This window comes from Mercenaria mercenaria, chromosome 13 (genome assembly GCF_021730395.1).
Source record: "Mercenaria mercenaria strain notata chromosome 13, MADL_Memer_1, whole genome shotgun sequence".
In the NCBI taxonomy this organism is placed as follows: Eukaryota; Metazoa; Mollusca; class Bivalvia; order Venerida; family Veneridae; genus Mercenaria; species Mercenaria mercenaria.
Window position 1 is genome coordinate 37,464,611 of NC_069373.1, and position 13,760 is coordinate 37,478,370.

Below are 13,760 nucleotides of genomic sequence, written 5' to 3' on the forward strand. Positions count from 1 at the left end.
GCAATACATTCAGACAGTTATTTTCCATTGTACAGCACATTCTGTTTCTTATCACGCAATACAGTCAGACAGTTATTGTACTTTGTACAGCACATTCTGTTTCTTATCATGCAATACATTCAGACAGTTATTTTCCATTGTACAGCACATTCTGTTTCTTATCACGCAATACATTCAGACTGCTATTTTCCATTGTACAGCACATTCTGTTTCTTATCATGCAATACATTCAGACTGCTATTTTCCATTGTACAGCACATTCTGTTTCTTATCACGCAATACATTCAGACTGCTATTTTCCATTGTACAGCACATTCTGTTTCTTATCACGCAAAACATTCAAACAGTTATTGTACATTGTTCAGTACATTCTGTTTCGTATCACACAATACATTCAGACAGTTATTGTACTGTTTCTTATCACGCAATACATTCAGACAGTTATTGTACTTTTTGCAGCACATTCTGTTTCTTATCACGCAATACATTCAGACAGTTATTTTCCATTGTGCAGCACATTCTGTGTCTTATCACGCAATACATTCAGACTGCTATTCATTTATTGTACAGAACATGTAGTTTACTTATCCAGCTACAATTTATTTAGGTATGCCACAGTACATTCAGTCAGTTATTGTACAGTACAAGGGTGGCCAACATTTCAGTGTTATACACACAGAAAAAATAACTTGATTCAGGTAAAATTTTTACTTTTAAGTTATATCTTTTTTATTACCTGACAGATCTTAATAAGAGAAAAAGGGTCTATTATTATAGACAGGAAAACAAGTGCTTTCCTCCGAATAAAGCATCCACCACACATTCTAAGTATTTTCTTTAAACAGTTCGCAAAGTGTTTGAGAAAAGAATTGAGAACATCAGGTAGACGATTTGTATCATGGCAAGCACTCATTTTCCTTTCCTCAACACTTCTTATATTATTAAAGTCGGTCAAGTAATAAGGAAATTATAAGCAAAAATGTTAACTGAATCCAGCGATATTTTGCCAAGTGTATGATACAAAAATGTCAAGTTGGTTGGCCACCCCGAGTACGATCCATTTAGTTATCCAGCAGTACATTCAACCATTGAATGTTACATTTTAAGTTTTCTCAGAATACATTCAGTCAGTTACTGTACATTACAGCGAGTTAGTTTTCCAAAAAATGCATTCAGTCACTGTACAGCAGTGAGCTGCAGTTTTTAATAGTTAGTTGAGTGTGCAATCTCTTTGTTACACCAAAAGTAAATCTGCAATACATAAAGACGACACTAAATCAGGAATATTAAATAGTATATTAATGTATTGATAATTCCAATAATTATGTTACAAGTTGAATATCCTTCTTTGGCATGGCTTTGATCTTAGTTTAAAATTTACAAGGTATTAAAGTATGCTGAAATATTCAACTTTAAGTGTATCCAGATGGGTGATAAAGAGTTATCTTGTAAATGTTTAATTGTTCTATGAAATGCAGGTAAGAAATTTCTTTTAATACTAGATATGTAAACAATAAATTAGTTCATTCAGTTATTAGCCTTTCATGGTTAACATTTTAGCAGTAGATGGGGGTGAGTACATTGAGGGTCAGGGTCATAACACTGTATACAGTCAAGATTAGAAATGTGAAACTGTAGTACCAAAAAAAAGCCTTTTAATTGTTTATTATGTAGCATAATGGTAAATAGTATTTATTGTTCATAATATTATGTTCATTGGTAATGAGTAGAACACTTAGTTCACAAGAAAATTGTGTACCTAGAATATAAATGGCAACAGGCTATTTGCTCAGACTTTTCAGTCAATTAACACATTGAGGGAAAAACTGAAAATTACATTAACAACATATCAGTTCAAGTCATAATATACAAGCTACAACTTGCGTTTTTAGCTCGACTATTCATAGAATAGTAGAGCTATTGGACTCGCCCATGCGTCGGCGTCCGCGTCCGCATCGGCGTCCGCGTCCCGATTTGGTTAAGTTTTTGTATGTAAGCTGGTATCTCAGCAACCACTTGTGGGAATGGATTGAAACTTCACACACTTATTCACTGTGATAAACTGACTTACATTGCACAGGTTCCATAACTCTGTTTTGCTTTTTTACAAAATTATGCCCCTTTTTTGACTTAGAAATTTTTGGTTAAGGTTTTGTAAGTAAGCTGGTATCTCAGTAACCACTTGTGGGAATGGATTGAAACTTCACACACTTATTTACTGTGATAAACTGACTTACATTGCACAGGTTCCATAACTCTATTTTGCTTTTTTACAAAATTATGCCCCTTTTTCGACTTAGAATTTTTTGGTTAAGGTTTTGTATGTAAGCTGGTATCTCAGTACTCACTTATGGGAATGGATTGAAACTTCACACACTTGTTCACTGTCATGATCTGACATGCACAAAGCAGGTCCCATAACTTTATTTTGCTTTTTTGCAAAATTATGCCCCTTTTTCAACATAGAAATTTTTGGTTAAGTTTTTGTATGTAAGCTGGTATCTCAGTATCCACTAATGGGAAAGAATTGAAACTTCACACACTAGTTCACTGTCATGATATGACATGCAGTGCAAAGGGTCAATAGCTCAACTTTGCATTTTACAAAATTATGCCCCTTTTTCAACTTAGGAGTTTTTGGGTTAAATTCTTATATGTAAGCTGGTATCTCAGTACCCACTAATGGGAATGGATTGAAACTTCATACACTTGTCCACTGTCATGAGCTGATAAGCACTATGCAGGTTCCATAACCCTATTTTACTTTTTTACTAAATTATGCCCCTTTTTCGACTTTCTTATTCATTCAAGCGACAAGGCTGTTAAATAGTCGAGCGTTGCTGTCCTCCGACAGCTCTTGTTGTATTTCCACTACCTCCCCACCCTGATCCCAAGGTATATTGGTTGGTCTGTCGGTTGGTTGCAAAACACTTCGATTTCTTATCAGTAACTGAGACTTCCTTCTGGGTCTTAGATGGCCTGTGTTTGTTTGGCTTTAAAAAGTCAAAGTCACTGATTGTATGTCACTTTTTATAAGGTTACTTAGCTGTAGTTTAAATATATGACTAAACAATTCAGAAATCAGTAGGTCAAAGATTAAGGTCAGTCATTCAGTGTGATTATTGCTCAATAGCTGGAGATTAATTGGACCTATTGGTAGCTTGATTGTCCATGGTCAGTAGATGGTCCCTTCTACTTCTGAGGTCATGGTTAGAGCATATACATGTCACTGAAAATCACACACTCAAGTGTATGTGTTTTACATTCGGCTTCTGTCTCTTTGAAGTTCTGATTTATGATGTCATAGAATGCATTTCTATAGACTGTAATAATAGTTAATCAACAAATTCCTATCAGTGCACATTTGTTAATGTTTGCATGTGGTTTAATGATTACGATAGAAGAAGAGCAAATTTAAAACCATGTGGGTGTAAGTAAGATTTCAGTACAGGTAAATGCTGCAATTATTAATGTTTCTAATACAGTAGACCTGATATTATAGTAATAAATTCTTCCAGACACTGCATCAGCCTCTATATAACAAATAGATCTGGGATAACCAGTCTGGTTTAAGGTTAAGGAGTATATCTTCAAAACACAGAAATATTTGATAAACAAACAACATCTTTACCAACAATCTACCTGACCATTACAAGTTCTGCCATTCTGCCCTGTACGATTGATACTTAAGATATTCTCAAAAAGTTGTTCCCCTTTAAAAATTAATTTCATTTGTAAAGAAATAAAAATAACATTTGCTGAAAACTTAACATTCAACTTAGTTATGTGAAATTTCAACACTGAGGCATTTTTGGTTTAAACATATTTTATTAGCGAGATAGTTTACAAAATACATATACAATCAACAAAATTCACAAAAACGCTTAGGATAGGATCGAAAGCCTAAGGCTTATATAGATCTTTTCCTGGCATTTTTGCAAATGCAAGGAAATGAAGATACGTAACAGTTTTTTGAAACTGGTGAGTTTTTAGCTCACCTGTCACAAAGTGACAAGGTGAGCTTTTGTGATCGTGCAGCGTCTGTCGTCTGTCTGTGCATCGGTAAACTTTTGATTGTGACCACTCTAGAGGTCACATTTTTCATGGGATCTTTATGAAAGTTGGTCAGAATGTTCATCTTGATGATATCTAGGTCAAGTTCAAAACTGGGTCACGTCCGGTCCAAGACTAGGTCAGTAGGTCTAAAAATAGAAAAACCTTGTGACCTCTCTAGAGGCCATACCTTTCAATGGATCTTCATGAAAATTGGTCAGAATGTTCACCTTGATGATATCTAGGTCAAGTTCGAAACTAGGTCACATGCCATCAAAAACTAGGTCAGTAGGTCAAAAAATAAAAAAACCTTGCAAACCTCTCTAGAGGCCATATTTTTCATGGGATCTGTATGAAAGTTATTCTGAATGTTCATCTTTATGATATCTAGGTCAAGTTCGAAACTGGGTCAACTGCGATCAAAAACTAGGTCAACTGCTGTCAAAAACTACGTCAGTAGGTCTTAAAATAGAAAAACCTTTTGACCTCTCTAGAGGCCATAGTTTTAAATGGAACTTCATGAAAATTGGTCTGAATATTAACCTTGATGATATCTGTATAAAGTTTGAAACTGGGTCACAAACTAGGTGAGTAGGTATAAAAATAGAAAAACCTTTTGACTTCTCTAGAGGCCATATTTTTCATTAGATCTTCATGAAAATTGGCGAGAATGTTCACCTTGATGATATCTAGGTCAAGTTCAAAACTGGGTCACATGAGCTCAGAAACTAGGTTGCTATGTCAAATAATAGAAAAAACGATGTCATTCTCAGTTCAAAACTTGGTCATGTGGGGACAGGTGAGCGACTATCATGGTCCTCTTGTTGAAGGTGCTGAACTGTCTGAAAGTGTGGCCCCTTAATGCAGCTCTTTTCTGGAAATCAGTGTATAATCAGTAACCTGATATTTGTTATGTAGAGTTATATATATATTTTATATGCTGTTCAATTTTTATGTGAAACAAACTTTTCTTTCTATAATTTGTTGTTGTTTGAACTTTTGTTCTAAAAATGTATTAATTAGCTTGCCAGCTTAGCTCAATAGGGAGAGCGAAGATCTACGGATCGTGGGGGTCACGAGTTAGAGCCCTAGGCAAGGCGTATGTTCTCCGTGACGATTCAAAAAAAGACATTGTGTCTCGAATCATTCGTCCTCCACCACTGATTCATGTGGAGAAGTTGGCAGTTACTTGCGGAGAACAGGTTTGTACTGGTACAGAATCCAGGAACACTGGTCATGTTAACTGCCTGCCGTTACATAACTGAAATACTGTTGAAAACCAATGGTAAACCCAAAACAACAACAACAACAAAATATAAGGCTAAGTCTTAATACGAAATACAGGTAAGCAAGTTTTGCCTGTCTTTAAACATGTATGGCAGGTTTCAAAAATAACCAGGGGCATAACAAGACAAATTATGTTGCAGGTGTCACCAGCTTAAAAGGGAAAGGTTACAGTTATCTACATGATTTGGTCAATTTGCGTAGGTTTGCTTTAGCAACAGTGTTTTTTTTTTTTAAAGATATTGGGGAATGGCAGCGGGGCCCGTAAGGAGGGGAAAATTGCGCCATAACCACTAAAGTAGGGGGAAAATGGCATCGTGATAAAAGCAATATTTTTCATAAATAATGTTGCACTAAAAAAGAAAATGGTTTTAAAGCACATTGTCTCATGTTTTAAATGGTACAGTTTACATTATCATGTACATCTAGACAGGATTTTATTGGTTGGGATATGTAAAAGAAAATGAAATATTTTTTGAAGGGGAATTCAAGCAACATACTTTTTGGACGAGAATGGGGCTGAAATTTGGCCCCACTACAGAAAGAGCACATAAAGTCACTGAGCAATAACAATAGTTTTTGTTAGGTACATGGATGGTTTTTGAAAATACCTGGCACATATGATGGCATTATGTCACTGCAAGAACCATGTCACAGTTCAAAGGTCAAGGTCACAGTGCAAGACATCACTTGTCCGTTTCTGCATGATATTTATTCATGCCAGGGGCATAAAAGATTTCGAGATGATTTTATAGCAGAAATGGCTGTCATTACAACAATTGTTAAGTCAAAAACATGTTACTCGCAGAACAGTTTTGTAGCCTAATATCAGTTAGTAGTTTTGATAATGTGACAGTGGTCTTGAGCTGCATGTTGCGTGTTTCTGTCATAAGGACTTAGGAATTTTTACAAAATAGGTTTAATCCATTAAGACAATTTTATATATTTTAACTATCACTAAGGTCGCTCCTTCTCAAATACACCTGTGTCATTACCTTGTGACAGATGACTAATTTTGAGGAAACATGACTTGTCATTGAGAACAAATTTAGTGAACAGTAAAAGTCCCAAATGAACAAGATACCCACCTCCAGAGCCAGACCACCAGACCCCAGATCCAGCTATGTGTCTTTGTTGAGAATATTAGGATCATGAAATCTATTGGCAAGATTATAACATGCATAATACTTCAAAGATAACTGCGATTCATGTTATTTTATCAGGTTGATAGGGAAAAATTCACTTCCTGGTTGGGTAAACTTTTAGCAATAAAATAGGTTGTATTTTTAAGGAGTAGTAATGGATAGTGCAGAGTAAAAAAGCAGGTAAATTTGCTATGTTGTTAATTTTGGTTTTAAATTCATTCATTAAAGGCCCCCTGCCCTGAGTTACTAAGGAAAAGCACTTGTGTTCTTTTAAGTATTTTATCAGAAATGTGTAGAATTTTAACACAGCCATGTGCAAGCCACTGTGCAGTTTCCTTTAAGTACTCAAACTTGAACTCCTGAGAGGCACATGGATAAGTCATTGACCTTGTTTTGATATGGCCTTGAGTTATTGTGCTTTGACAATGATATTTTTAGTTGAAATTCAAAGGATTGAAATGCAAGTTTATAAAATTACTATTACCTGAGCCTCTCTTAGTTCGGAAATATGTTAATTCCAAAGTTATACACAGTTTAACAGCTTTCCTTTTTGTTAAGATTGTTGAAAAATCCTAAATTTTATCAAATAGAAATGTTGATAAGTTAGAAATTAAATTGAAGGGGTGAAGAGTTGTGTTGGATATGTGTGAGGTGGGGTAATTACATAGTCATATAAATGTAATAAGAAATTATACATTTGTAATAAGTGATATTTCTATATGTGATGGACCTGTTTGTTCATCAAATAAATCTCTAACAGAATGTACAAAATGTAAAAAAAAATGTAAAAAAAGTTGTTAAAATGTGATTGACCACCTTCAGGTGAGATGTGAAAGTTGTAACATAAAAATGGCAGTGTCTGACCTTGTTTAGTAAATAAGGATAGGAAATTACATTAATTTTACAGATAAAGAAAATTGACTAAATAAACAAATTAATCAGGCAGAGAAATAGCATCTGTTACTTGTGTTGTACAGATATCTGAAGCAGATCTGACATCCAGTTCTCCCCAAATAAGGAAATAGTAAAATGTCTGGAATGGAAATGACTGACAGACAAATTTCCGACACATCTGGTGTCACAGGAAGAAGACTGATCATTACTCTTGGTAAAGTCATTCCGGGACGAAGATTTGTTGGGTTTAACATGATTTTTCAGTTGTAAATTACCAGTGCATGCTCCCCAGGATTTTTTAAGTAGATTTAATGAGATTTTATCTGCATGTCTGACAACTTGTCAACTTCAGTCAGTGGTGGAGCACGATCACTCAGAGATACGTTTTCCATTGAATCGTCTTGGGGAAGCATTTATCTCTTGTGGAGATAAAATTCGGACCCTCGATATTCATAATTATCTTTTTCCTACAAAGATCTGTGCTTCTTGTAGCTTGTTCTATTTTCCCTTCTTTTCTTGATAAGATATCAGTTTGCATGTTAAATCTCCCTGCTCTTCTTGGGGAAGATATGATTAGTTTACTACAAAATGCATGTCTGATAAATTATAAAGTAACATGGGCATGTATTGCACATATTTGTAACTGTTGAAGATTGTTGATTTTGTAAAACGTCTCAGTTTCAAATATTGATGATTCAGATTTAAACATATGTTTCTTACACAAGGATACTTTGCACCTTTTTTTTTTTTATTAAATATAGAAATCCAATCATTACTATAAATTCCTATGATTTTGATCACTCAAAGATTCACCTAGTATAGGAAATCTCTCTTTTTATGCACCAGTTATCCTTCTACTTGTGAGAATGAGCTATTCTCTGAGGTATTATCATTCACAGTCAGAATTGCCCTTTGCTACTTAAATATTTCTAAAATTTCAGGAAAAAGCAGTAAAATGGAATGCTAAAATGTTGAACCTGTAAAGAGCTTCTTCTGTTTATATCTCCTGTAAGATATTTTCCATGGAATTTTCCAAGTAAATGACTTTTTATTTTTCCCTGAATGATATTATGTCAAAATAAAACCTATTTTTAAGGGAATCAGTCTTCAGAAATTGTGATTTTCTTTTGTAAAAGAATTCCCTTTGGATTACCTACAGGTTCTTGTGTCACAACAGCTGTGTGTAAGGGTGGCAACTATACTGGCTCACTGTGTCTCTTGTTTTGTTGTTTATTGTAAAAAGACTGTGCTAAATTTATGTGACTGTAACCTATAATCTGTTGTCTCCCATAACTGTACAGTAAGTAAGAATGACAGTGGGTGCTTGGAACGAATTTTTTTTTTTTATTAAATAAGCCAAACAGAAAAACTAACTGAAATTAATGTGATAAAGTGTTACTGTATTGTCTGTTTCTGCACCAATATTAATACATTGCTCATTTGCCATGTCAATGAAAATTACCAATTCTTTGATCAAAATTTCATCTCATAGAGATATGGGAACATCATTCTGTGATTCTCTGATTTGGAGGCATATTATTTGCATTAACTTTTGCTGTATTTTAATTCTGCGGTTATTTTGTTTTTGTGAAAATTGCAAGAACAATGTATATATATACGTATACATGTATATATTTTGAAAAGTAACCACATTCATTTTGTAAACACTCGTGCACAATATATTTTTTATATGAATTGCTTTCCTTTTGTTTACATTATCTTGAACAAAATGATAGATAAAAATAATTAAAATGTATATCATAGTTCAAATACCATAAAATGTTACTATTTGGGTTATGAAAAGATAAAAGCTCATGTTAATAACAGTGATATATGGACTAGATTCTAATTTCTTTTGCATAAAAATTTACAGGAGATGGGATGAGCAAAATAAGCCTTGAACTAGCGCTTGGAATATGTGTAACCAGGCTATAAAATCAGCCAAATTCTTTCATAAAATTTTAATGATAAATTAAAATTTTATAAATTTAATTTCAGTATCTTGTGAATTAAGTAAAAATTATTCAGAATTGATTTTTCTATTTTGTAACATTATTTGCTTGGACATGTGTTACTTAACTTATTATTTTTCCTGCTTAAACATGTCAGAAATTTTTATTTTATCACTTTCTAAACAATTTTGATTATAAAACATATTTTGCTTTTAGCACTTTGCATTAGGTGCTATTGTTAACAAACACCTTGGCTTCCTTAGCTGATTAAGTGTGAAACCCAAGCATGTTCTTAAGTAAACTTCTTAATTCTTTAAGTAAATGATTTAACCTTTTTGTTACAATAATTTTCATTGGTTTAAATATAAAATTACTTTTAAAATTTCATTGGCTAATATGGTTACCCTAGAGATTGTCCTTGAAAATTTATAATTTGTTTTCCAACTAAAAATCAGTCTTCTTTGTAATTTAGAACAAGCAACATCGCTAAACTAAAGTGACAGTATAGAATACAAATTTGGTGCTTGTCTTCAGATGTGTTTATCTTTAACTGTATTTTGAACATAGAACTTTGATAACATTTGGAATACTGGACTATACTAAAATATTGAAATAACATTACATAAACTACTCCCATTTTCAGTAGTGCACCTTCAATACCATGGAATTCCATCTCACAACAAAAACTATTGCAAGGGACATAGAATTTAGTCTTGGAAATATCATGGAGAGTGTTATAATTAAGCTTGGTTTTTCATACCACCACAACTTACCAAACATTACCATCTAAGTATAAACACCCTTTTAGAATGTGTTCTTGTTAAACTTTAGCTTGGAAATTCAGTTGTTTCACAGTATTTTTGTGTGTGTATTTTCAGGTTATATTCAGGTTATATTCAGGCAAGATAGGAAAATGTAGATTCATCCAAAAAAAGCTTGTGAGTTGATGGACTAACAGCTGTGATTATTCATAGTATACGACATTTACCAGGAAGGTAAATATTCCCTTGTTATGTCTCTCGCCACACAGTGGTGTAGGAGACATTTTGATTTACTCCTGTCTGTGTGTCTGTCTGTCACAAACCTTGTCTGCACAAAGTCGAACATTTCTCGTCAGATCTTCACCAAACTTGAACGAAATGTGTTTGCCAATATGTCCTTGGCTAAGTTCGATAACCAGCCAAATCGGCCCAGGCACTTCGGAATTATGGCCCTTGAATTACCGTAAAACGCTCAGATCTTGTGACCTAAAAGGATCCCTATAGTGCTAATCATTAGTAGTATATAAGTCCTTTTAGGGCCCTTTTTGAGCGCTCAAAGTCCAATCTTCAACAAACTTGAACAAAATGTGTTTGTCAGTAAGTCCTCGGCCAAGTTCTTTAATTAGCCAATTCGGCCCAGGTTTTTCGGAATTATGGCCCTTGAATTAACAAAAATCGGCCTTTGTATTCTTGTCTGCGCTCTAAGTCGAACAGTTCTCATCCAATCTTCACCAAACTTGAACAAAATGTGTTTGACCATAACTCCTTGGCCAGGTTTGATAACTAGGCAAATCGGCTGAGGCACTTCAGAATTATGGCCCTTGAATTACCAAAAATCGGCCTTTTTAACTCTTGTCCGTGCTCTAAGTCAAACAGTTCGCATCAAATCTTCATCAAACTTGAACCAAATGTTTTTGACCATAACTCCTCAGCCAAGTTAATTAACTAGCCAAATCGCCCGAGGCACTTCAGAATTATGGCCCTTAAATTACCCAAAATGAGCCTTTTTACTCTTCAAAGGTATATTTGTAGTGAGTAAACAGTATGTAAAGACTGACTTACAATTTAGATGATTAGGCAGTTGTGGGAGACATGTGCTTTTCGCAAAAGCAGCTCTAGTTTTTTGTAAACTCCTTTTTGAGATGTTATGAAATGGTCTCACCAGCCTTTTTCCTTGTCAGCTTTTTCCTTTCTGGACTAGAAGTCAGAAAGTACGATAGCTACAGCTTTCAAATCTTACTTAATCACTAGATGCTAACTAGGAATATATCTTTATGTTTTAGGGTCAGTGGCACAAAGGTCAAAGTCACAGGGACCAAAATTTGTACTTTCATGTTTTTTTGTAGTTCCCAAAAGCATAAAGTGCTGGGGGTGAACTGTTCTGATTGCTCAATGTCAACACTTTTTGTCAGATTACATCTTCTCTGAAACTACTGGTCAGAATTACTCCAAACTTGGTCACTAGCATCTTAGCCTGGTGTCCTCTTTCAAGTTTGTTCTTTTGTTCCAGGTTGGCCCCTGCAAGAGCTAAAAGAAGAAAAAACATTTGAATGACTTAATTATGTCTCCCACCACACAGTGGTGTGGGAGACATACTGATTTTACTCCAGTCTGTGTGTGTGTCTGTCACAAAGCTTGTCTGCACTCTATTAAAGTCGAACATTTCTCATCCGATTTTCACCAAACTTGAACAAAATGTGTTTGACCATGAGACCTCAGCCAAGTTCGATAACTAGCCAAATCAGTCTAGGCGTCTTGGAGTTATGGCCCTTGAATTACCAAAAATCGGCCTTTTTACTCTTGTCTGCACTCTAATTCAAACATTTCTCATCCAGTCCTCACCAAACTTGAACAAAATGTGTTTGACCATGAGACCTCAGCCAAGTTCGATAACTAGCCAAATCGGTCGAGGCATTTTGGAGTTACAGCCCTTGAATTATTAAGAAATCTGCCTTTTTAGCTCACCTGTCACATAGTGACAAGGTGAGCTTTTGTGATCACGCAGCGTCCGTCGTCCGTGTGTCAGTCCGTCCGTCCGTAAACTTTTGCTTATGACCACTCTAGAGGTCACATTTTTTGTGGGATCTTTATGAAAGTTGGTCAGAATGTTCATCTTGATGATATCTAGGTCAAGTTCGAAACTGGGTCATGTGCCTCAAAAACTAGGTCAGTAAGTCTAAAAATAGAAAAACCTTGTGACCTCTCTAGAGGCCATATATTTCAAAAGATCTTCATGAAAATTGGTCAGAATGTTCACCTTGATGATATCTAGGTTAAGTTCGAAACTGGGTCATGTGCCATCAAAAACTAGGTCAGAAGGTCTAAAAATAGAAAAACCTTGTGACCTCTCTAGAGGCCATATATTTCACAGGATCTTCGTGAAAATTTGTCAGAACGTTCACCTTGATGATTTCTAGGTCAAATTCGAAACTGGGTCACGTGCCATAAAAAACTAGGTCCGTAGGTCTAAAAATAGAAAAACCTTGTGACCTCTCTAGAGGCCATATATTTCACAGGATCTTCATGAAAATTGGTCAGAACATTCACCTTGATGATATCTAAGTCAAGTTTGAAACTGGGTCACGTGCCTTCAAAAACTAGGTCAGTAGGTCAAATAATAGAAAAACCTTGCGACCTCTCTAAAGGCCATATTTTTCTGGGATCTGTATGAAAGTTGGTCAGAATGTTCATCTTGATGATATCTAGATCAAGTTGGAAACTGGGTCACATGCGTTTAAAAACTAGGCCAGTAGGTCTAAAAATAGAAAAACCTTGTGACCTCTCTAGAGGCCATATATTTCATGAGATCTTCATGAAAAATGAAAATTGGTCAGAATGTTCACCTTGATGATATCTAGGTCAAGTTTGAAACTGGGTTACGTGCCATCAAAAACTAGGTCAGTAGGTCAAATAATAGAAAAACCTTGTGACCTCTCTAGAGGCCATATTTTTCATGGGATCTGTATGAAAATTGGTGTGAATGTTCATCTTGATGATATCTAGGTCAAGTTCGAAAGTGGGTCACGTGCCTTCAAAAACTAGGTCAGTAGGTCAAATAATAGAAAAACCTTGTGACCTCTCTAAAGGCCATATTTTTCATTGGATCTGTATGAAAGTTGGTCTGAATGTTCATCTTGATGATATCTGGGTAAATTTCGAAACAGGGTCATGTGCGGTCAAAAACTAGGTCAGTAGGTCTAAAAATAGAAAAACCTTGTGACCTCTCTAGAGGCCATACTTGTGAATGGATCTCAGTAAAAATTGGTCAGAATGTTCACCTTGATGATATCTAGGTCATTTTCAAAAGTGGGTCACGTGCCTTCAAAAAATAGGTCAGTAGGTCAAATAATGAAAAAACGTTGTGACCTCTCTAGAGGCCATATTTTTCATGGGATCTGTATGAAAGTTGGTGTGAATGTTTATCTTGATGATATATAGGTCAAGTTTGAAACTGGGTCAATTGCGATCAAAAACTAGGTCAGTAGGTCTTGAAATAGAAAAACCTTTTGACCTCTCTAGAGGCCATACCCTTGAATGGATCTTCATGAAAATTGGTCAGAATGTTCACCTTGATGATATCTAGGTCAAGTTTGAAACTGGGTCACGTGCCTTAAAAAACTGGGTCAGTAGGTCAAATAATAGAAAAACCTTGTGACCTCTCTAAAGGCCAT

General features: G+C 35.0%; 1 protein-coding gene across 5 annotated transcripts in view; it reads left to right on the forward strand.

Annotated features, from left to right (window-relative positions):
- Positions 1-13,760, forward strand: part of LOC123528775 (protein kinase C delta type-like) — a 95,660-nt gene that overhangs the window by 16,128 nt on the left and 65,772 nt on the right. For 3 of the 5 annotated variants that reach the window (XM_045308763.2, XM_045308766.2, XM_045308768.2), the window contains exon 2: positions 10,207-10,323. The gene's annotated coding sequence lies outside the window, so the exon portion shown is untranslated. Of the gene's footprint in view, positions 1-6,518; positions 6,663-10,206; positions 10,324-13,760 lie in introns of those variants that run through there. The other 2 variants (XM_045308764.2, XM_045308765.2) reach the window with 2 other exon arrangements.